This window comes from Cyprinus carpio, chromosome B3 (assembly GCF_018340385.1).
Source record: "Cyprinus carpio isolate SPL01 chromosome B3, ASM1834038v1, whole genome shotgun sequence".
In the NCBI taxonomy this organism is placed as follows: domain Eukaryota; kingdom Metazoa; phylum Chordata; class Actinopteri; order Cypriniformes; family Cyprinidae; genus Cyprinus; species Cyprinus carpio.
Genome location: NC_056599.1, coordinates 10724592 through 10737161, shown reverse-complemented (window position 1 = coordinate 10737161; position 12570 = coordinate 10724592).

Genomic DNA, 12570 nt, shown 5'->3' with positions numbered 1-12570 from the left:
CAATAAGACATAAAACGTCCTGAGAGTTGAATGAGGCTCAATAGAGGATTCGGTGTTCTGAGCCGTCAAGCGCCCCTCGAGGAAGAAAATGATCTGCTCTACAGTAAACTGTAATTAGGAACTAGTTACTAGTTGCTTTTGCCACCCAGTGTACTCAACCCATTAAACTACCGGAAGTGAAATCTTAATCTCGAGCCGGATGAAACCGGCCGCAACAAGACACATGTCGAGTACAGTAACTGTGCGCAGGACGCAGGTATTGCCTCCTCGCTGAGACACATGCATCCGCTAAACCAGAGTTTCGAAGTCTTTCAGATGACACGCATCCCCAAATATGACGATCCTCGTTAGAGGGACACATCCTAAAATTTAAAAGGCATTTATGTAGTGTTATGCATAAAGACAGCATTTATTTTATGCAAAATTATTATACATATTATTATTTTGAAAAAGGGAAATCATTAATTTTATATTAGAAATGTACTGTTGTGTATTTAACAATTTACTTTTTATCTTAGCATTTTTTTTAAAAAAAATTTTACATGTGTTTTTCTTAATCAACTGGTGGTTTTGTCTTCCATACCAACGACTTTTACGACTTTTGTTTTCAAATATTTGTGATTTTGAATATTTTGAATAGATATTGTTTATTTTAATCTGAGTGCTTCTAATTTGCTCACATTAAAATGTATGGTAAGACTTTACATAAAGCCTTTATGGTAACACATTCGTTAACATTAGCGAACAATGAACAATACATTTATAACACTCTTTTTTAATAATCTTTGTTAATGTTGGTTAATAAAAATACAGTCGTTTATTGTTTGTTCATGTTAGTTGACAGTGCATTAACTAATGTTAACAGACACAACTTATTTTAATAATGCATTAGTAAATGCTGAGAATAATATTAACTAAGATTAATAAATTCTATAGAAGAATGAGCCTTATTGTAAAGTGTCACCACCTTTGTGTATAATGCATTATAACGGGTTATTAAAGGGTGTAATGCATTATTATTATGCATAATGTGCGTTGTAATACATTATATCTTGTTGTAAATAATTATAACCGAATTTAAAATGCATAGTGTAACAATTAATTGATAAGTGTTATAATGTATTCACTGTGTTTACAATTATTCATGAGCATTATAAGGTGCAGTACAAGGCATAATTAATGCATTAAAAATATTTTATAATGCATTATGCATAAAGGCTTTAAGTAATGTGTTACCAAATGTATTATATCTATATATGTCTGCATCACATCCGCCACTCAGCTTTGTAAAAATCAGCATAGGCCAAATAACCGACACAAAGGCTTTGTTACGTTTTGTTTCTGCTTGTAGATGTTCCTCCTGAACTGTAAGAACCAGTCTGTGACCGTCTGTCATTTCTGAAGATGAAAGGGAAGAGCTTGCTTCTGGTGGTTTATTGTGGTTTGCTCAACGGCTTCACATTATGCAACGCATCGACTCAAGCACATGTTGAGTAAGACTGCAGACTGAGTGATGAACACAATTACAAACACGCACTTTTTGCAAAACAGCGCATTCAGTAAGATGACTCACAATAAATGTGGTTTATTTCCTTTTTTCTGTAAAAGAGAAATATTGTACACATAACGTTATCTAGGTCACATCAAGAAAAAGGAAGTGTTCCGCGTGTTCGAACTCTTTAAGAAACACCCACAGACAGCAGCTTTGTTTTCGGCATCTTATGCTATGTTTAACTTAAGAGTGAGAGCACAATAAAACACATTCTAAAACATTTTAAAAACATTCTATATAATTCCATAAACATGATAAAATTAATATTTAAAGGTTTAAAAAGGTTTAAAATGTCTCTCAGCTGGGTTTCTCATGTTTATCTTGTGTCTGGTAGCGATGTCTCAGTTCTTGTATGTGATAGGCCCACGCTCTGTCCACACCTTCACCCTCTACTTTACACGCCGTCCAATCAGGAAACGGAAAACGTCCCGCCACAATCAAAGCATCTTCAGGCAGCTCAGCCAGCAAAAGACTTAACTGATAAACACACAATACACAGTATATGAGGACTCGATAATATAATGCAAACGCATGAACTTAACTGATTGATTAAAGTCTTTGATTGCATTCATAGTAAATCTTAATAAATGATTTAGGAATCACTGTGGTACTTTCCACACTAGGGGCTAGAAATACTGTGACATTTTTATATGTCGAGAGATCAACCTGGAAACACACATGCAGGTATTATGCACAATATTGTGTATCAATCATATCTTGCTTCTGTATGAGAAATGATAATTTAGGATGGTGTAAGATAATATCTATAGTACTATCATTTAATATTTTTTGGTTTATAATGTCGATGTGTAAATTTAGGATAAAATATTGTAAAAAAAAAAATAATAATAATGATAATAAACTGAAAAGAACTGGGAAAGGACTTCCTCTTGTATGTCGTCTTCCATGGTTATAGAAATAAGAACTGTATGACCATATTATATTTTATACATCATATTTTACATTTACACAGCCTTATTCACAAAAAGGCCTAATATTACCTAATTTGACAATGCTGAGTTAAAAAATATTATTAAATCATGTACAGTTTTTTTTCCACACAAAATCTGAATGAAGATTTGAAGCATGACAAAAAGAAGAAGTCTAAATGTATCATAACTCATAATATGGAAATGAGTGGAAAAAGTGGAAAACAGGATTAGGCATAAAACAATTTCTTCAGAATCATTCATACATGTAAAAATTGTCTGAGAATTGAACACATTGTTGTAATCTGGCTCAAAGGATGACAGGAGTCATGTTGTTATGCCAGTTTCTTTCTGCTGATTAAGGGATAATAAAAGATTTCTTCACAAATTGTTGTTGAAAGTAAAAATGCTACATAATGCATCATATTTTGGGAGTAAGTGTGACTTGCTTGAGCAAAAACGGGTACCAAAATTAGTAAGAAACAAGTTATTATGTGATAAACATTTGCATATTGCACACATACCTGAAAAATGGGTTGATGCCTGTTTCCTGAAAAGTGGCTACAGGCTTGGACCTGAAGGTAGCAGGGTGAAGAAATTCAATTTAATTGTATTTTTGAGTGATCAGTTTAAATTGCAGACTTTCAGGGTATTTGATTACAGGAATGACATCATTTATTATTTTTGAGGAACAAAGAGGTCCTGAACCATTTGGCTGCTCAGTTCTTCTAGACTGTTACATTGCTAGTTGATGAAGAAGAGTCCTTACAGATGCTTGTGTGTGTTGACACCATGACCAATGTAGTAAGTGAGTTATATCAGAGACAAATATTGCACCACTATCAGCACAACTAGTACTGGTTTGTGCAGTTTAATGTTTTAACAGAGCAGACAGGGGTTTGGGTAGCAGGTTAGAGCACCTTCATCAAAAATGCTGTTAAATCTAAGTGTAATTACTCATTATATAAAGTTATAATATACTTATAACAAACACTAATAGATTTTATTTGATGTTTTACCATGATATGGACAATGTGGGCACAATTTTAGTTATGTAACACCTGGGCGTTTTTTGTTGTCATTTTATTGATGTCTTCTCAGTTGTACAGCAAACTGAAATGATAATGGAGGTTACTTTTTCACACATATTATGGCTAAAAGGATCATTATGAACAGGATCAGTGCAAAAAAAAAAAAAAAAGTGTTTTCTTTTTCACTGCAAAAAAAAAAAAAAAATCATACATATAAAGATAGAGAAACATTCATATCTCAGGATCTTAGTTTTACTAAATATTTATAACAGACAGATAGTCACACAGTCATGCACTAAATAAAGGGAGATACGATAAAATGACACACTTCGTACCAAGGACATGTACATTTCTACAGCTAAACAGAGTGCAGGACCACAACTTCCTTTTTTGGAAGAATTTCAAAATAAAAGTATGTCGACTGAGAGCATATTTAAACAAATTTGGAGCATCACACGGTTAAAAAGATTGTAAAACATCTGTCTACTCATGCGTTAAATTCATGGGATATGCCTCTTTCTTTATTAAAACAAATAAGTAAAGTCATTATTTCACACTATCTGGCATAAAATTTTTGCTATATGACATATTTCTTGGTGTAAACTGTTTAACTGGTTGCCTGAATAAGTCACATTTTACTGATGCTTAATCACCATAAGTCCAAGAATATAACTTTTGACTGTATTATTTACTCCATCTGTCCAGATGATGGCGCTCTTATAAAGATGGGGAACTGAGGGAGAGAAGTCACAGCTGACCAGACTGACACTGACCATTTATTTGCATTTCAAACTTCAAAGCTTATTTCAAACCAAACATCATACAAAGAATGTTACATCGATCAAGACTTCAGACAGATGTTGCATGAATTTGTAAAAAAAAAAAAAAAAAAGAAAAAGGTAAACACACACACACACACACACACACACACACACACACACACACACACACACACACACACACACAACACATGACACACACACACACACACAGATTATTACATAACGATGCAAAATTCAACAAGACACATACATGAATCTTTTTTACATGCAAAATAAATATTGTAAGAATATTGCTTTGCTAGTTTCAGCAGCGTATATAAGAAACACTTGTGGAAAGAATGAACGATAGTTTCTTTCATCCAGCACATCTGCTTTCATGAAAGTCAAATGATACATTCACGTTTAGATTTAGGCAGAAACTCAACAAATGCAATAAACGCATTCAGATGTTCAGACCTCTGACACTGTCCATCAGAAATATTTCAGAAATATCATTTTATTCAGCTTTTTCAGCTGTTCAACACTGGTGTATTTTATTTATTTTTTTAAGCACAGTAATAGTAATTGTGAGCCGTTGTTTATGGTTTTAACTAGCTTATTCTAGCATGCAACAGTGAGATGCACTGATATCCTAATTATTTTAGTGGTATTTGAGTAATGCGTCTTAATAAACATGTTTACAGTATATACATGCACATTATAAGCTCTTGTGAATTAGCAAAAAACATTTCAATATTTAATACATCATAACATTCATAAAAACTGTTGAAAATGGCTGTTTTCTTTCATAGTTTAACTGGAAATTACCACATATTTACCACTGTTATATCTCTAATATTAAAAGATTACCATATTTGCGATATGATCTAATATACATGTTTGTTAATATTTCTAAACCATTTGTGCATACAGAAATGTCAAACTCCTTCATACTATACAAATAACCCATTGTTCCTTTCATAAGCAGTATGTCCCATACAGTCAGTTTATGACGTAGGAAAGTCTGTAATATTTTGTAATATAAAACATTGTAAATCCCAGAATATGCTCTGTAATAAAGCAATAGTTCACCCAAAACCTAAAAATTCTTCTGAAAATATACTTACCCTCAGGCTATCCAAGATGGGTGGTATATGAGTTAATTTCTTCATCAGAACAGATTTGGAGAAATGTAGCATTACATCAGTTGCTCAGCAGTGAAAGGGTGCCGTCAGAATGAGAGTCCAAACAGCTTTTCGCAAGAAATTAATTAATAGACTGGAGTGGTGTGGATTACTTGTGCATTATTGTGATGTTTTTATCAGCTGTTTTGACTTTCATTCTGACGGCACCCATTCACTGCAGAGCATCCATTGCTGAACAAGTTATGTAAAGCTAAATTTTTCCGGATCTGATGAAATAAAAAACACATCTTGGATGGCCTGAGGAAGGCTATTCCTTTAAACATGACAGGCTTATCTCTGGTTTAAGCAGGCTACTATTAGAAAAGCATCATGATTATGTCTCAGATCCAGTAAGCTGATCAGCTGCCTCTCCGGACTTACTGTAGTCTGTTAAGTACCAGGACCTCTTCTGGCTCTCCTCTGAGCCCACACTGATTTACCTGGGACTTTTGCAGGACTTTTCACTGGCATCTGATGTGGGATTCTCCTGACAGGGAGTCTTGGCGGCATCCAAACTTTTGGCCTGGGAAATTTTCCTGCTTGGATCTCGTCCACGAAGCTTTCTATCTTGTCAAACTTGTTGGTCAGCTTCACCAGGTTCTCCTTAAGAGTGTTGAACTGCTTATAAAGGTCTCCCACCGCATCTGAGAGGGGCTGGATCCTGTGCATAAAACATATATACATAAAAAACATGCAGGTCTGTCCAAGCATAAAGCGAAGTATTAAAGGCAAATAGTCCTGCATGAATAATTCCTTAAATCATGTGGTCTGCAAGAGGACAGGTCATAACATAGAGACTTTAGAGAGGTTTCGTTTGATTTGGGCCCGTAATTAACCTCCAATTATTATTGGAGAAGCTTTCACACACACACAAAATATTTATTATTATTTAATATTTATTTATTTATTTCATTCTCTTTACTTTAAATTTCATGTTTTTTCCGTTTAAATGCCATGTAATTATTTGTGTAATTCACAAGCAATTTCTGAAAGTAAATACACCAATTTTCTTTAAGTTTAGGTAAATTGTGGAAAAGTTAAAAGGTAGTTAAATAAAAGAAATAAATTATTATTATCATTATTATTATTATTATTATTATTATCTATTAATTAAATTATATTAATGTCTAATTCATTTTTTCTATTCATTTTATATGTAGTTTAATGAATTTTATTTCAGTTTCAGCTATTCTAGCACATCAAGTTAAACTAAATACAATTTTGAGACATGATGCCTTGGAAACAAGCTTAAATAAAATATATTTTTATATACTTTATTTGAGCTAAAGTTTACTTTATTTAAACTTTTTTTTTTTTTATAATTTTTTTTTTTTTAATGGTTTTAGATTTAGTTTTAGTTCATGAAAATATCCCTGATACATTCTGGTATTTTACATTCATTTTCTCATTTAAATCAGCAACTCAAGATTTCATTTTTAAACTCAAGATTTCAGTGTTTATTTAATTTTTATTGCTAGAAAAAAACAAAAATCATATAAATCAGGGTTTTAAACTGTATAGTGATGATAAATGGTTGTAAAAATCACAACCCTCGTATGAATTGAGGGTGCCATTATTTTGACATCCTGAGGTGGATAAACAATTTTTTTTTTAAAAGTTTAGCATCTTTTGAATAAAAATAAATAAATAAAATGAATTAATTAATTAAATAAAAAATTGTTAATAGTTAATAATAGTAAATTGAAAATACAACAACATTTTTCTCAGTTTAGATTAATTATTTATAATAAAAAATAGAAAAGCACTAACTTAAAAATAAACTTTATATGACCATATACATTTTCATATAAAATTCACTTAAAAAGTTAACAATGGTTAGAATCTGCATAGTGATCACTGTTGTATTTCAGTCAGTATATGGACAGGACCTGGATTAAACCGCAGTGACACATTTTGCTGGAGAAGTGGTCAGGTTCTAAAATTAAATGATGATTTGTAGCAGTATAGCTAGAAGAAATGAGGTTGTAATTGTGCACAAGAACTCTTTCATGCGTGATTAATGGTGCTTGAAGCTGCTGAGCAGATTTTAGGCCGGGGATCAAAGGTCCTGCACCTTAGAGAAAGAACATATTGTGCGGATTAGGTGGTTTATTTTAGTCAAAGCATATTTTGGATTAATAATCATTTCCTTTTTGTCATATGATCCCAATTTTCTCCAGTTGCTGTAAAAAAAAAAAAAAAAAAATGTCACAGAGAAAACGTCCAGATGGCCTGAGGCTGGGGTGGACTGCAATATGCATGCCATGGACAGACCAGACCTCATTTCATGAAACCAAACACTGTCAAAAGTCACCACAACATTTCACAGCCCACCTGACGTATTCTGGTAAGATGGATGCGTGATCGTTGACCAGCATGTCCTTCACCTGGTACATGATGGCATATTTCCAGTTGTCCAGCACCTGCGTCAAGTTTGAGCAGCTCCTGCTGTTTGGTTTATCTGTGACAATTGAAGAAACTTCAGGCTGAGCTTCTGGTTAAGAAAGCACATTTAAGTATGCTTTGTATCATACCTGTCATATACTGGTATGTTCAACACATATTCATTGTGCAGAAGGAAGAGGCTAAACACCTCTGACGCTTGTCCTTGAGACTGTATTTACTTAATTTTTTCTTACATCTTTTAGCTTTAGATTTTACATAATCTGAGTCAATATCATAGGCTCACAACCAGAGGCACATTCAAGCAAATAACATATAAAACTTGTGATTTCTCAACCAAGATTATTTTTTATTTTTATTTTTTATATTTTCATTGTTTACAAAATAACAATAGGCACTTTCCATGAATATAAGTAGGGTACTAACTGGAGTCCTGTTATTTTTTTTTCTTTAAGTAATAAAGGTACTGCATATTTTTCTTTACAAGCTCATCTGTTGCTACAAACCAAATTAATTTGATTATGTATTTATTTATTTTTTATTATTATTTTGAATACATTTTATAATTTTAATTTTAGTTTAGGTTTCTGCTGAATTTTTGCTGTGTTTATATCGAAAAATCTTTCATACTTATTTCATTTAAGTTTTTGTTATTTTAGTACATCAAGTAAAAGTCAATTAAAATGAAAATTGTTGGCATGGTACCTTGCTGAAATTATTTATTTATTTATTTTTTAAATCAGTTTATTTTAAACTTGTATATTTTATGTTTACGTTTTTTATATATATTTTCATATAGCTGTTTTAATTAAAGTGAATTTTATTTATTAATAAGAAGTTTATTTAGTAAAGAAACTTCTTATTGGTTTTAGCTTTAGCTTTAGCTATAGAAATATAATATAATATAATATAATATAATATAATATAATATAATATAATATAATATAATATAATATAATATAATATAATACAATACAATACAATATGTGACCCTGGAGTCATTAGTAGCAAAGGTATATTTCTAGCAATAGCCAAAAATATATTGTATGGGTCAGAATTATAGATTTTTATTTTATGCCAAAAATCATTAGGATATTAAGTAAAGATCATGCTTAATAAAGATTTTTTTTTTTTTTTTTATTTCCTACTGTAAATAAATCAAAACTTAAATTTTGATTAGTAATATACATTGCTAAGAACTTCATTTGGACAACTTTAAAGGTGATTTTCTCAGCATTTAGATTTTTTTGCACCCTCAGATTCCAGATTTTCCAATAGTTGTATCTCACCGAATAGGCCAAATATTGTTCTATCCTAACAAACCATACATCAATGAAAAGCTTATTTATTCAGCTTTCAGATGATGTATAAATCTCATTTTCAAAAAATAGACCCTTATGACTGGTTTTGTGGTCTGACTGAAAATTACCAGTATATTTTCAGTATTATTTATAAAGTATGGGTCACAAGGGTAGTAGAAATCTCCACCCCCATATGAAATAAATGTAAAACATCACATATAATCTTTCAGTTTGACATCATAAAGTGGATGAACAACATTTCCTGAAAGTTTAGAATCTTTCACTGATTACCAGTGATATCTATCTTTTGATAAAAACACTTTATCCTCTGAAATATTTTATCTTCTCATTAAGAGTGAAATGGAGGATAAGTCTGGATTTTTCTTACAGTTCCTCACCTCACCTGTGCAAACTAATAGAAAACACCAGTGTAAATTTCAAGAGATTTTACCTCGGTGGTCCCACTCGGACGTGTCCTGGGTCCATTTCTTTTGTGCGGCACACAGACAGACCAGAGACAGCAGGTTCAGAGCGCTCCTCATCCTCATTCTCATCCTCCTCAGAGAAACAACAGTGATGTCAGGATGGGTACAAACCTACAGCATCTACTGCAGACACTCAGTCTGGCATTTATAAGAGTTTACGACTTTATGACTTTCAGCAGATGCTTGACACATTCACAAACACTTCAGCGATGGAATGAGTTTAATAAAATCTGATGAAGAGCTTTATTGACTGGTCTGGTAAACATATTGTTGACGGGCACGCTGCGAGAGCATTCAGGGTAAATGTCGAGCAGCTGCAGAAAACGCAGAGCATCTGCAGAGACTAAAAAATGCTCCAAACAAGATCTCACTGGAAAAGTTAAAGGTCAGATTGTGTGCTGGAATAATATTTGAGATGTGGTCCAGAGTAAATACCTCAGTTCCCGTGCTGGAGGTTTGTTCCAGTGGTCAGCGGAGACACGCGTATAAAATAATCCCTGTTATTGTGGTCCAAGTGAAGGAACATAAGTGCGTCTGCTGTCTTATAGCAATATACCACGGTCCAAAATCCTTCCCTCAACCTGTTCCCACCCCCTCGACTGAGACAAACAGCACAGATACATGACATCACTGCTCACATTCCCAGAAACAGAAAAAAGAGATAATATCTTAATAGTTTCTACACAGCAAAGTGTACTCCTGCTTTTCCGATGTTTCTCCTGAGAAAAAAAAACTCATATGTCTTCTCTAGCTTCAGAAGAGATGTCAAACTCTGTTGATGCCAACATCTACAATCAGAAGTCAGAGATGTCAATATGATTTAAAACATTTCTCATGAAATTCCTGCAAGACCTACACTGACCTGAACTGCTGTCCACATTCATTTTACTGCTCTTTTCTCTTGCTGTAATGCAGAATGATAGGAGAAACATTTAATCAAAGGTTGAGTTCATTTAAGTATCAAGAGTTATGAAAAAAATATTTTATGTTTTCACTATTTCTTATATCCCTCCTTGTCCTAGCTTGTACTAACCTATTTTAGACAATATTTGAAACATTGCATTGCTAGCACTTGTATTATTGCCTGCTTTAGATAACCTGTTTGTTGTATTCCTTTGGATTAAGTGTCTGCTAAATGAAAAAAAAAAAGTCTAAGTGCTGTGTTGGGTTTAAATCAAATTAGATGGATAAAATTCTAAATATTTTTTATTTTATTTTATATGTATTTTTAAAGGTATGAATATAGTACTATTTAATTACCTTACTCAGATGGTATCTTGGTACAATAAGGTGCATTACCATTCATCAAGGATCCTATATATATATATGAATATATATATATATATATATATATATATATATATTATATATATATATATATATATATATATATATATATATATATATATATATATTTTTTTTTTTTTTTTTTTTTTTAAGAAATTAATACTTATTCAGCAAGGATGCATTATTAAATTGATCAAAATGACAGTAAAGACATTTATAATGTTAGAAATTATCCCTACTATATACAAATACTGTTCTTTCTAATGAAAGAATCCTAAATTAACGAATAACTAAAGAACAAAGGTAACTAAAGAATCCTAAAAAAGTATCACAGTTTATTATGTTTTAATCACTGATATAATAATAAATATTTCTTGAGCAGCAGATCATGTGATAATGCAGTAATGTTGCTGAAAATTCAGCTTTGATCACAGGAATTACAAGTTAAAATACATTAAAATACTAAACAGTCCTTTTGAACTGTAATAATATTTCACAATGTTTTTACTGCATTTTTTGGTCAAATAAATGCAAAATTGATGAGCAAAAAAGACTTATTTCAAAAACATTAAAATAGAAGTAGATTTTTACATTTTCTGTAGAAAAAGATTGCCAGGGGGTTTCAAAGAGGTTCCTAAGATGTTCAAACAGTCATCCATGCACATGATTCCTTTAAACCACACTCTGCTTCACTTTATAGCTATGGAGCTCATATTTACTCAGATGCTAGTCAGACAGAAACCCGAGGATCACCCTTGTCCTGATCACTTCAGTCACGTGCAGTTATCAACATGACTCCTGCCGCATTACTTCCAGGTCCAGGATCAGCTCCAGCGGAGAAGTGTTTGATGTCACAGCATTCCTGCCCCTCCTTGAAAAGGTCTGCTGAACATCTGGACTCGACTGAGTCAGAGATGGAGGAGACACCAACACACAAGCTGAAGCTGCATTCGCAGACTTTCTGTAAAATATAACATCTTTAGCAGGCTATAATAGGGAGGAATGAAATATTGCATCATAATCTGGCCTGGCGAAAAAGTATACAGGGGAGAAAAAGGAAAAACACGTTTCTACAGCAGATGATCTGTTGGATTATAGCAGCTTTTTGCTTTTTTGATACCGGTTATCCTTCTTCAATGCGTTCAGCATTTCATCTTCAATCATAAAACAATGATTTCACATATGTTTATTTATGAAAAATCTGTCAAATCGCATATTCAGATTGTTAAACCTACTATCACTCATAGTTATCTTAGAGCTAAGTAATACATTTAAAGAGACAGTTGACCCACAATGGACGTTCTGTCATTATTTACTCAACTTTGTCATTTCAAACCTGTATGGCTTTCTAACATATTTAGAAAAATGCCTCAGAGTTACTTGTGCACACAATAAAATTGATCATGGATCAGTTTTGATTTGGACCCCATTAACTTTCACTATAAACAGTTGCAAATTGCAACTATCCCTTTAAAGCAAAAGTTCACCCAAAAAATACAATTTGATTAAAGTTTATTCACCCTCAGGCCATTCAAGATCTATATGAGTTTGTTTCTTCATCAGAACAGATTTGGATAAATGTAGCATTACATCACTTGTTCACCAGTGGATCCTCTATAGTGAATGGGTGCCGTCAA